Genomic DNA, 13,446 nt, shown 5'->3' on the forward strand with positions numbered 1-13,446 from the left:
TATATATATATATATATATATATAATATATATATATATATAATATATATATATATAATATATAATATATACATACACCAGTATACATACACACACACATATATATATACACACGTGTGTGCGTGTGCGAGTGATGCCCTGGTAGTTTTTCTTTTAAAATGTTATAAAATCTGTTGTTGTACAGAATATGTAGCCATAGCTATTTTAGGACTATGTGGTATGATACAATGGAAATGGAGACCCGTGATGACCAATTCAGAGGATTAAAAAGCAATTGTTCCTCTCTTAGCTAACCTTCTCCCCACAACTCCTCTCTGTTTTCCTTAATCCTTTCAAACAGCACCGCCATTGTTCCCTATGTTCTGTCTGCCGATAAAATCCCTAAGAGGGAGACAATGATTGCTGTCCCGCAGTGATAATGACACACTGTCCCTTAAGAGTAGCAAGAGGTTATCAACACCTGTCGCCTGCAAAACTTTTCCAAAGAGGCCACTTGTCCAACATCGCCAATACCACCGCCCAAATGCCCTGGGGTCATAACAGCACTGCAAAGCTAAGTTCTAATCAATCAAGCAATTAAATCAACTATGGGCCTGGCAGCCTGAATTTTGAATTTCAGGTAATGATCATCCTGTTCTCCTTAGGCCCTCCTCTGCACATCTTTTCATAAGCCTATAGAAAACAATAATGAGATGAGAGCAGCAGATGCCAACCAGAAAGCACTACAATAAATCTCCAAATGATCTGGTAGAATCATGTGAGAAATAATGTCAATGAAGCCCAGGGTAACAAACTGCAGATGTGAGACCCAATGGCAGCACCCCTTCCATCCAACAATACTAGACCCCATGCAAACTTTGGGTACTGAGAAATCTTGCCACAACACAGAATGAAAATATCAGTGAATGAGCTGCAGCTAAGTACTGAACAGACATAGTTACAACAACTGAGTACTGAATGGATGTAGTTAGAACAACTAAGTACTGAAAAGATATAGCTACAACAAGCAAGCAAAAGGGAATTAAAAAGAGAAGTTACAGGTATGTCGGGGCGGGTGTAAGACCAAGACTCAATGTCAGGTGATACATAAGCAGGTGACTGGAAGCTGCTCCTTGATTACCTATTGAGCCTTAAGACGGTCTGGCAGCAAAGCTCAGAGATTACAGGCATCTCAACCTCCAAACAGAGCCTGACAACTACCCACTACTGAACATGGCAGTCATCACCTCCAACCTCAATGGGGAAAAAATATTCATCAAGTTTGATCTTATGAAGGGTTATTTCCAAGTCCCAGTGCATCTACAGTAGATGTCCCGAGAACAACAATCATCACATCATTAGGGACATACACCTTCTAGTACTCAACAATCAGCCTCCGAAACTCAAGGGCACCTTTCAAAGACTAGTGGATAACATTCTTGGGGGCGTCTCATTCTGCATCTTCAGAAATCTAAGCCATACTACCCCTCCTAAGTGATGATGGCTTAGTAGTACAATCCAACACGTACTTGATCAGGGCCACCTCTGTCAAGTTCCTGGGCATCAAGTCTCGTTGAGTCGAGTTCTACCTTTACCCTCAAAGGTATCAGCCATCAAGAATCACCTGACCTGAACAAAATTAAAAGGACTGCAAGAATTCACAGGGATGGTAAATTACTATCACTGATTTCTAACAAACATCGCAAAAACCACAGACCCACTCATCAAAGCCCTCGGTGAAAGTGCCAAAATGCTCAAGTGGAGCCCCATCCAACATGATGCCTTTGAAACAATGAAAGATGCACTGGGAGACACAACCACTCTGGCACTCCCAAACCGCCAGAGCTAACCGTACTCTCACGATGGATATCACAACAGGGCAGTCATCAAGCAATCAACCAGCACACTTCAACCACTTGGGTTATTTAGCAGAAATATGACATCTATGGAGACAAAATACAGCCCCTTCAACAGAGAACTTCTAGCTGTGCACTCAAGCACCAGGTATTTCAGACACATCTTCTAGGGCACAATCTTTACCACCCTATCAGTAGCTTCTTGTCCACTCTCTTGCCAAAAATCAAGACCCATAATCTGCCCACCTGCAGCAAATTTGGGAGAACAATTCTACATATAACTGGTAAGATAAACCCTGTGGCAGATGCATTACATAAAATAAATGTGACTGGAGTCCATTCAAGCTTAAACTATGAACTCATCAACACCTAACCTTAAGATACAGAAATCAACAATTACCTCCCCTCCATCACAAGTCTATAGTAGACAATTATCCTTTTTAGCATCGTGCACCAAACCATCCTGAGGTACCCTAACATTGATGCCCATAACCCAGAGTGACAAGATCCTTCCAGAAAAATCTTCTGCCTCATCCATGGTCAGTCACACCCATCAGGAAGAACAATGGCAAAATTAATGATGCAGAAATTTATCTGGCACGAGGCAAAACAAGAGATCAAGAAATGATCCAAACAATTGCTCAAGTGCCAGAACACCAAAATCACCCAGCACACAGATCCCAGCATCAAGAAATTCTCACAATGTTTCGGACACCTTCACATCAAGGTGGCCCACTTTAGCAACACAAAATGCTAAACGCCCAAGGATCTCTAAAGAGCAAGCAGCAGAGCATGGCAAAAGAAATACAGAGCTATAAAAGAAACTGCATAAGAGAAATAGCAAAGAAATGGAAATAAGCTCAAATGAATAAACTAAAAAGGGAGATTCATGTAAAACTGCTCAATAGCGTTTTTACATAGACTAACTTCTTTGGTTCATGTAATTCAACTGCATGGCTTGGAGGATCATTCCATAATTTGGATACGGCTGATAAAAAAGCTTCTTGAAAGCTGTAGTTTTGAACCTCACAAAAGGAAATGCAACAATGCCACAATTAACTGCATATCTAGTAAAAAAAAATAAGATATAATGCATGATATTCTAGAAAGTTCTAAATGCAAAGAACGATCAGAATTATGAAAAATTTTGTATAAGGCATGATGAACGATATTTCGAGATAAATACTCAGGTCTCGAATAAGAAATTTAACAGAATTAAAGTTTTTATCCAACAGTTACGAGTCAGCTGCTGAAAACCAACAAGTAAACACTATTCAAAACAGAATGAAAGAATAAAAATATTTACTCAGGGCAGATAGGTCTTAAAAATCTTTACACCTGAATAAGTAGACTGGATACGTTTCTCAAAATAAATGCAACCAATCCAGCACACAAAGAATTCTAAATGAACTGCATGTAGTTAAATCATTATTTTGAATGAGTCGCATGCAGTTAAAGAGACACTGTCAATGAAAAGATTTAGGTGAGGGATCCAACTTGGGCCCTAACATTAACTGGAGTGGGACCTTCTTGTCTTTCAACGGCAACGGTCCTAGGTAAAGGAAACTACTACAGTCTGTCATCAACAAGCAAGAAATTTAGGCGTAGTTAAAAGCAGACGTCATCAACAAAACTGTTATGGTCTTTCACCAAACAGGTCTTCCAGCTATACAGAGCAGAAACCCTCCAAATACATCACAAGTCCAAGCTAATAAGTGTTAAATTACCATTAAATATCTACTCAGACCAATTTTACTTTACATAGATACACACATATATAAATATAGGCATATATATATATATATATATATATATGTATCTGTAGATATACACACATATATGTGTATGTATACACATACATATAAATATAATGTATGTGTATATATGTGTATGCATATAAATATATATATATATATATATATATATATATATATATATATATATATATATATATATATATATATATAATTATACGTGTTTCCTGTCCGCATTTCACTGTTCAATTTTACCCAGTTTTCTACTGCAGACTTTAAAATTCATATATGCATATTATGTAATATATTGATAGCGAAGACATGAGTCTAGGATAGGTGATATTTGCAAACGATGCAATACCGATTTGAGATAGTTACAATATTTTCCTTAATTCAGTATTCACATTACCAAAATATATTTCAAATTACATCATGTACAACCCCAATACTTGATTATGAAGTCTTAACAGCTGTACAAGAAGGCCAAGAAGCTCGTCATGGATAAATTGCCTAAGTTTAACATACAGTCGTCACTGTAAACAAAATGAAGAGTCATAAGCCATCTCAGATACTTTTTCTACCCGACTTCGCGATTTTAATGAAACGCAAAGACCACGTAAGCTCCTTTCAGCCTGAATCACATTCTAACCTAGAATATTCAACATTCTAAATGGCAACATATCGACCACTTAAGATCTCTTGGCTTTCGTGGTTCTGTACTTATAAAGTAAAAAACGCAAGTCAGGGTTAAAATAACAAGTCAGGCAGACGTATTGCAGGTTTTGATTAAACAGGCTTTAGGAGGACTGAGGTCAAAATGCTATGCTGGTAGTTTAATGCCAAGGCAGGGCGACTAGCAAGGAACTTTCATCCCACGAGATTTAGTGCACTGAATTGAACTGAATATGGAATTTAGGCCAAATGCCAAGCACTGGGACCTATGAGGTCATTCAGCGCTGAAACGGAAATTGACAGTAAAAGGGCTGAAAGGTGTAACAGGAGGAAAGGAACGCAATGGGATGCAGCTAGGGGCCGAAGGTAGGCTGCAAAGAACCTTAAGTAATGCCTACAGTGCACCGCATGAGGTGCACTGACGGCACTAGCCCCCTACAGGCCACAAGATTTAGTATTGAGCTCATGAAGCCACAGACTATTTCGGTTACCCCAGCCAATCAGGTTCAAAGTTATGTTCTTAAAAGTATCAATGAAACGACGAGATCCACATCATGGTCGGTACATCTGCCCAGAAAGTGACACGAAATTTCCTGGGCGATCTGGACACAAGAGCAAAAACATAAACCGCGCGCGCTGAGAGAGAGAGAGAGAGAGAGAGAGAGAGAGAGAGAGAGAGAGAGAGAGAGAGAGAGAGAGAGAACAATCGTGCCAAATGCAAATTCAACGCGTTAGATTTCACATACACGGTACGGTAGTTAAACTAGGTAGTAGAGCAAAGCTAGTCCCATTATACTGTCTTTAAGAACACCACAATTAACAACTTATAGTTTACAGCTTTTTTAAAAATGACTGAATAAAATTAAAATTCCGGAAAATTAAAGCGGGATTCGCGTTGCCGTTTGCAATGAGTAGTCATTTAAAGTACGGGCACAGTTAACACTGCATTCCATTCTCTGTGAGTATATCATCCAACTGAGTCTTCCATTTCACAAACTAAATCTTAAGACAACTCAAGAAAATATGAAAAAATAATTGTGCGTATGAGGGCTGTGATCCCATTAAAACATTATTACAACAGAATATCACATAATGTATCGTGCACTTTTCTAACACCATGAGAAATAGTATTAACCCTCAAGGAGGTCATAACACAAAATACACCACAATGCGTAATGACACTACAGTCTCATATATATATATATATATATATATATATATATATATATATATATATATATATATATATATATATATATATATATATATATAGTATATATGTGTATATATATACAGTATATATATCTATATATATACAGTATATATACACAAACTCAATATGCTATGCACACTGCATAAATATTATCCCGTTTACAAGCATCAATAAAGCGTATTCAAGAAATTTCTGACGCCATACACTATAAAACAACCTGAGCGGGGAACGAGATGATGTAACAAAGCAAACAACAACCGCTGGAGACGAACGCCGTCGCAGATCGAAGCAGCGTGAAAACCGTTTCTCGGCATCACAAGGGACCAGAAATACTAATAAACAATTCCTGACTAAGACACGCACGCACAACACACACACACTTACACCCACATATAAGTTTGTTCATGTTTAAGCATAAACAAACAAGTAGCATGAAGGATTTAATGTGACTTGATGAGCTTATAAATAAGCATTTAAATGAAAAAAAAAAAAAACGCTGATTTTGTTACGACAATCTACAATTCAAGCTATGTCATAAGTAAAATATGTACGTAAACACTGAAACCGACGGCCATATATATAAGGTTAGGGTAAATTTGGGTTCGCCGAGCCTAAGTTCACAAATCTATGAGGATGGTAACCAGCTATGAACAAATGTCCGCGCTCATAATTCCGGTTATCTACAATGATCATCCGCCTTACAGGTCTTATCTGTATGAAGTTGTTGACCTTTGAGGCATTATCCATGTCATAAGACTGAAGAGAGAGATCGCCCATGTTTCTTCACTATATACTTCTTCTTTGCCTGTCCCACTAAACATCACTATATATATATATCACTATATATATATATATATATATATATATATATATATATATATATATATATATAATATATATATATATATATATATATAAATGTATATATACATATATGTATAATGTATATATATACATATATATTTAACACTGAATATCACTGCAATTTATGCATGCATGTCCATGAGTTTATATATATATATATATATATATATATATATATATATATATATATATATATATATATATATATATAATGTATATGTATATACATGTATATATAATGTGAGTTATAAACAAACTACCGTAAGCTCAAAACCTACGATTTGAAAATCTCTGCTGAACACAATACATAACATGTATATATACAATAATCTTTATAAAAACTGCAATCTTAACAGCTCTCATCACTCTTCATCCGGGAGAGGGGTCGTTACTCGAGTACAAGATGCTAGAAGTATCATAAGTACTTTGGGGGAGAGAGAGAGAGAGAGAGAGAGAGAGAGAGAGAGAGAGAGAGAGAGAGAGAGAGAGAGAGAGAGAGAGAGATTCCACATTGAAATGCCTCGATATGTCAATGTGATTTCCTACACAAATTACCAGAACAACCTCTTAGGTCATACTAAGGTTAATTATGACCCTGTAATGTGATATCGTATGACAGTTCAATTTGAAATTTAAAATTTCCCAGCCGAGATCTAAGGCCGATAACATGAACATACAGTTGGCAATGATAAACTACACCTGAAAAAATACTTGCTTTAACCTTTCTAGAGACAGAGACATAAGAACGCCTTTGTCTGAAAGTAGAAGTCCAAGGGTAGCGGCCTTATATGGCATTAAAATGAACAAACTGGAGGCAAACCCCGCAAAATATGAATGAGACCAAACACTGGAGCACAAGTGATAGAGAAACCAACCGTTGTCAGAAGTGAGAAGTTCCTCAGACAGGCGGAGCAGACGGTGTTCCTGACATCACTCCAGACCAAAAAACATCTAACCAATGTCTTGAAAGTTAAGGCGATGTCCTCACTCCACAGACGATCCGCAAGGAGGGATTCGGGGAATGGGGAGGATCATGCCGCCCTGGGTACTGACACGGAGTAAGAATACGCGCGAACGTTAACCGAGTGATGACACGTAACGCTTCTCGTCAGTTGTCATACACTTATTATTTCCATCATATTCACATTCTCAGTGTGTAAAGAGAAGTTTCTCATACTATCATTGTGTCAATACCGCCTCAAAATACGTTAAACAGTCTTCGTTAACAATGTTACCACATCTCGGGTAGAGAGGCCCATCCTTCGATAAGATCCATGATCACGGGAACAGCTACAGACACCGCCTACGGGCAGCAGATGCCTAGAAATGGACTTCACTTTCAACTTGAGCTAAAATGGAAAGGGCATGTGGCTTTCTACTTATTACACTAAATAGTGTATCAGATTCTGATGAACATCATAGAAGTGGTGGATTTCCATGTTAAGATGGACTGGGCACGTAGACAGGTTTACGAAATGCGATATGGACTAAAAAAGAAATCACTATATGGCTACTCTTTACAGCTGTTCTTTGACAAGCTGCTGTACGTGAGAATTAAATCCTATGATGGTCAGGATGCATGTTTGGTTAAGTAATATTTAGTTTACCTGTAGATGGTTTATAATAAAAATTGGATTACTTCCAAGTACCATTCACACGATTTTACATAAAATAATAAATAAAATTCTGCACATGACATCTTCATGTGTACTACGGCTTGGGAAAGGCGGGGCGAGTGTTCGTGTGGACGTTAGTTTCAGATCGAGATAAATGCATCTGCGTGTGCATACACACGTAGGGGGAAACATGGACGCCTCTGTGGGAACTAAATTCCTCTTGAGCGTGACTCTTCAAATGTTTTATCATCAATCCAATTGGCATTTTCACGAAATTCTTATGACTCATAACCTACTTGAAGATTTCGACCCGCAGGGTTTGTATAGCAAGTCAAGGTCGGAAATTGTTTAAATCTCCGCACATATGATACGCCTTTTACATTCATCACATTATTCTTACAATTACACACACACACACACACACACACACACACACACACACACACACACACACATATATATATATATAATATATATATATATATATATATATATATATATATATATATATATATATATATATATATATATATATATATATATATATATATATATATATATATATATATATATATATATATATATATATGTATATATATACTGCAGGGAAAAAAATGAAACAGTACCTATTTTGCCTCTAGTTTTCATACATCTTTACAGTGAAAATGGTCAGAATTTTTAGTTTCATTTCTTCCCATGGTACAACTCCATATATACGTCACGTTCCTATGATTTCAAGCACACACACACATCTATCTATGTATATACATGTATATAATATTATATATATATATATATATATATATATATATATATATATATATATATATATATATATATATAGTACACCTACCTTGGTCGCAATCAAACACTGCCTTCAGGGTTTGTAAGTTGTATATAGGTTCATACACTAGCTGACAGTGTATTCACTCATCAAGTGGTGTATTAGCTGAGTCTGGCTTTCTTGTACATACACCTTTTGAATTCAGGTTCCGTACTCATGAATAAAAATAATACTTTTGCCCACCATGACAGCTGGGTACTAAGGTGTAATATATAATTTATATATATATATATATATATATATATATATATATATATATATATATATATATATAAAATCGACTACCACTAACAACATGGGGCAGCTCCACAGAAAACAAAAGACAACACTGCAGAAACATGGATGCACGCATGTGCAGTAAAACTTCCACAGCATAGGTTGCTTCATTCTCCTACAATGAAACTTCATCAGCAGGAAGTCAAACCCTTCTCTACACAGTATGCCATTCAACCCTATCTTACACACTGGTGGTTCTACAGTAGATATTAAGGCTCCTCCTTTCAAACACTCCGTTTCATTTCATTATACCCAGTCCCTAAGTCGTTTCTCTCATCCTTCCCCCCCTAACTCCTCTAAATCATACACTTTCCACCATTCTATCATTGTCCATTCTTTCCACATAATCGATCCATCTCAAAATACTCTGATTCATCCTTGCACTTTTGCTAACCTAGTTACTACCTCTATGTATCTACCCATTTTCCAACCTATCAATTCTTCTTACACCACATACACTGTGGAAAATCATCTCAGCCGCTTCAATCTGTTTATTTTTTTATTCACGTGCATTATTCATACATCACGTCCATAAAGGACAGTTTACTCAACACTCCCCTCATACATTCCCACCCTGGTTTCCATAAACAATTCAAGACTTTTCACAATCTTCTCATATTACCGCCACCCATTATGTATGCTCCCAAATACCTATACGACTTCATTTCTTCCTCTTTTCAAATTGACAACACTGCTCCATCATCTTATTTTCCAGTTACTCTCATAATCTTACTCTTGCTCACATTTAGCACTCTCAAATTTCGCCTCTTGTACACACTTTCAAAGTCTTTTACTAGCTTTTACATTTTGTTCTAACATCCCTAATCAGTACTTTACTATCTGCAAACATCTCCTTGCAAACCCTCTTCTTATCCTACAACTTCACACCTACATCTACTGTCCTTTGTATAACTTCTTGCATCACTACATCCATAAAATTAACAAACATCCACGGAAACATATGTGGTTGTTCACATATTGTTAAAAGAAACTATGTAATGTATTCATATTGTCTCAGAACCACAACTGTATCAAACCAGTCACTTGCACACCTTCACATTCTTACACACTTCACTTCCATTAAAAAAACTTTATTAAACTGTTCTCAGAAGCTTACCCCGACATTGTGTCGCTGATGATTTTATTATAAATTTTTCTATATCCATGAATGCCACCTTCACCTCTACTTTCAAACTTTTCACATTACTGTTTTATGACAGAGCCACATTTTCTATGGAGAAGGAATGAAAATCCTGCCCAAAATCGCATAAACATGCTTTGGCAGTTGAATCTAAGTCACTAGCTTTGAATACAAGACGGAGAAAAAGACTCCCCTCGCTCAGACGCGATTTACTAGGAGGCTAAAACAAAAAATCAGAGAGAATGAGAACTGAGTAACTGCATTGTTGGTTTGGCACTGTCCAAGAAAAAGACCTTTTCCCTCCGACGAGTCAGGGGCAGAGGAAGTAACTCAATTGGCTGGAAAAGCCTCAAATGAATTCCACATTCAAATACAAGTAATTAACATAGCCTGAAAAAAAACGCTAGTAAGTCGCGACTAAAACAACCGATTGAGGGCCTAGGCTCTCTTCATGGTAAATCATCACATGCGGATTGTGCCAAGGTGCTTCCTCGCTGTTATACCTCTCAGGAAGAGTTTAATGGTCCCTGAAAACTGCCCCTACCCTGAATCCAAACCTCGGAATACCGGACCAATGGGTCCTTCCAGGCGCCAACAATCCAAGATGCTCCCCTTGCAGGAGAGGGAGGCCCACTGTCCTGGCGCCCTTGCTCAGCCAGGTAGGGGCCGCACCTCAACAAGGTGAGCAGGGTCATGGGCGACCCTCTACTTGAACTGATGACATACCTACAGGTCATGTACTTGCTGATGTGAATGTGAACAAAGACTGTCTGCAATTGTGCCAAAACCCTCCTAAAAGCTGAGATTTCTACATAAAAAAAGAGGAGGAGGGAAGGAGGATCCTTCTCTACTGGCCCTGGATGAAAGGACCACCTGGGTCCTGTCACTTTCCTAGGACATCCGACCTATTCTCATGGAAAATAGGGGGGAGGAAATTGAACACCTTCACGAGCAATTTTCACCTTAATGTTGGCCAAATGACAGAGGGTCCCAAATCAGCAGTCCGAGAACCCTGACTAGACTGGTCAGCCTTGTTAACTGGACCAGTATCAATATCCCCTGGGCCAGAGGAACCAGGGATAGCACTGCACCAGCGCATGAAGCAACAGATAAAGTAGTAACTGCAATAACGCTAATGTGAGCCTCATCAGTCCTCTCTGCAGAAGACGACTGACCATTGGATGCCTGTTGAGACTTCCCTACGGGGTAGAGCCAGACAGCCTCCTTCTTTCCCCTCCCAAAAATATCAGGAAAGGGAGATGAGGAAGTGGCGGAAAAACCCCATTATCCCCACCACTACTGAGCAAACCGATCTGAAGACTGGGGCCATTAATGGAGCATGGACTGCACAATCAGGTCAAGTGAGCCCCCTCCGTGCAACCCCGAAGAGTCATGAAGAGAAGGGGGTCAAAGTACTCCCTTGTTACCACAGCCATCCAACCATGGTAGAACAGGGAACACTGGCTCATCGGCGCCCCCCCTGAAAACTCTATTCAAAACTGAGAATTTGGGAAATGAACCCACTGCATGAGTGGGTTGCACAAACCCTTCTCTGTTTGATCTGGAAGGACCATGGTGACAAGAGTCAAACTGGTTTCCTGTCACCAAGATTGGCTGACCATGGATAGACACGGATAGACAGAGACAACACCCATAGACCGCTGGCAACCTAGACCCAATCTGTAAATCAAGTAAATGGGAGCCACTTGTCTCCGTGAATAAGCTGTGTAAACCCTTCTATGTGATCCCGAAGGAATGAAGTGAAAAGGTCAACCGAGAAACCCATGGAGAAAACTACCACTCGTTGCCACCTATAAACCAGGTCCACAGACTAAGAAATAAGAAGCAAATGAGATACATGAAAGGATCGCACACCCCTTTCACTGAATGACCCTCAAGAGTTGTGGTGAGGGAGGAAATCTGACTTGATGTTAACTCGAAAGCTTATAGAGACGAGACGGAGAGAAGCTGAAGTGGAAGGGGATGGCCTAATAAGACTTCAAATGTGAGACAGACTCTCCCCCCACTTTCCAAACACACAATCATAGTTCAGGAGTAAGATCGAGGAAACAGAAGACGACGACAAAGGTAAAGAAGGGCAGAAGAACATATCTCTATCCTTCCCCTTCTGTCGATACTTGCTCCATCTACAAGGCTGGTCGAGTCTAGCAACAAGGAATAAGCCAAAACTACAAGAGGAAGAAGGGTACAAAGCCTACTTCCTCCAAAGGAATAAAAAGGAGGGCCATGATAGAAGGATTACTTTATCCAAGGCAAACCAAACTCTTGCAGTCCTTCCTAGTGGCTAGTCTTACATACCTCTAAGATAAATCTGTTAGTAATAAAACTTGGAAAGCGACACAGCTGTTGTGAACACTAGAAGCTGTTATGTTTCCGACGAAAACAAACATTCAACCTTGCGAGGAAAACCAAATCCAAATTCCTATGCTAGTATACTTAAGTGACTGATAGGTTTGTGTTATAATAATATAAAGACACAGTCAAAAACCAAAGAAGGAAAGGGAAAATTCAAGTTTATTCAAGAAAGTTTGAATAGCAAAGTCAGGCAGAGAGTTAGGGCAGATCAGGACCCACTTAAGTGGGTCCTGGGGCAGATGTCTGAACTCGATGGCAGCTGGAAGCAAAGCGGAGTGCAGACCAACAAGTGGACGGACTTTCCCCCTGCCTGTCAGTAGTTAACTGCCTTGCCGATAAGTTTGAATGGCCGTTCCAGCTCGCATTCGTAAGTAAATCCCTGTGTAAAGAACGAAGGTTAACTAACAAAAATCCCCACCAAGAACCTAAGAAAAAAGATGCTAAGGCTCTTAACCAGAGCTAACAATCAGCAAGACAGTGAATATGAGCCAGGTTACTGATTCTGGATAGTAAAAACCCACAAGAAAGGTAACTCCCTTTGGCTCATCATCTCTCCAATGGCATACCCAGCCGACATGACAGCAAAGGTCCTGAACAATTTGCAACTGCCCTGGGTACATGGCACATAATCTCTGAAATAGGTGTAGAGTTCATCAGCCTCCATGAAAAAGACTTAAAAATGATATCACCTCACTAGACATGAAAGCTTGTTTACGAACATTCCCATGAAAGAAACGGTAAACATCATCATTGATCATGTATACAGGTCCAATAACAACCTACTTCCCATTTCTGAAGATGACCTCCATATTATGCTGTAGGCCAGCACTATGGAGGTCTTTTCCTCTCGCAACAT

The 13,446-nt window shown here is 38.8% G+C and overlaps 1 protein-coding gene across 4 annotated transcripts in view; it reads right to left on the minus strand.

The window, feature by feature from the left end:
* The window catches only part of LOC136854026 (NADPH oxidase 4-like), a 132,292-nt gene extending 124,905 nt beyond the window's left edge, over positions 1-7,387 (minus strand). For 3 of the 4 annotated variants that reach the window (XM_067130068.1, XM_067130056.1, XM_067130034.1), the window contains exon 1: positions 7,213-7,349. The gene's annotated coding sequence lies outside the window, so the exon portion shown is untranslated. Of the gene's footprint in view, positions 1-7,212 lie in introns of all 4 variants that reach the window. The other variant, XM_067130026.1, reaches the window with a different exon arrangement.
* Between the last annotated feature and the right edge of the window lie 6,059 nt (positions 7,388-13,446).

Source organism: Macrobrachium rosenbergii, chromosome 3 (genome assembly GCF_040412425.1).
Source record: "Macrobrachium rosenbergii isolate ZJJX-2024 chromosome 3, ASM4041242v1, whole genome shotgun sequence".
NCBI classification, from domain to species: Eukaryota; Metazoa; Arthropoda; class Malacostraca; order Decapoda; family Palaemonidae; genus Macrobrachium; species Macrobrachium rosenbergii.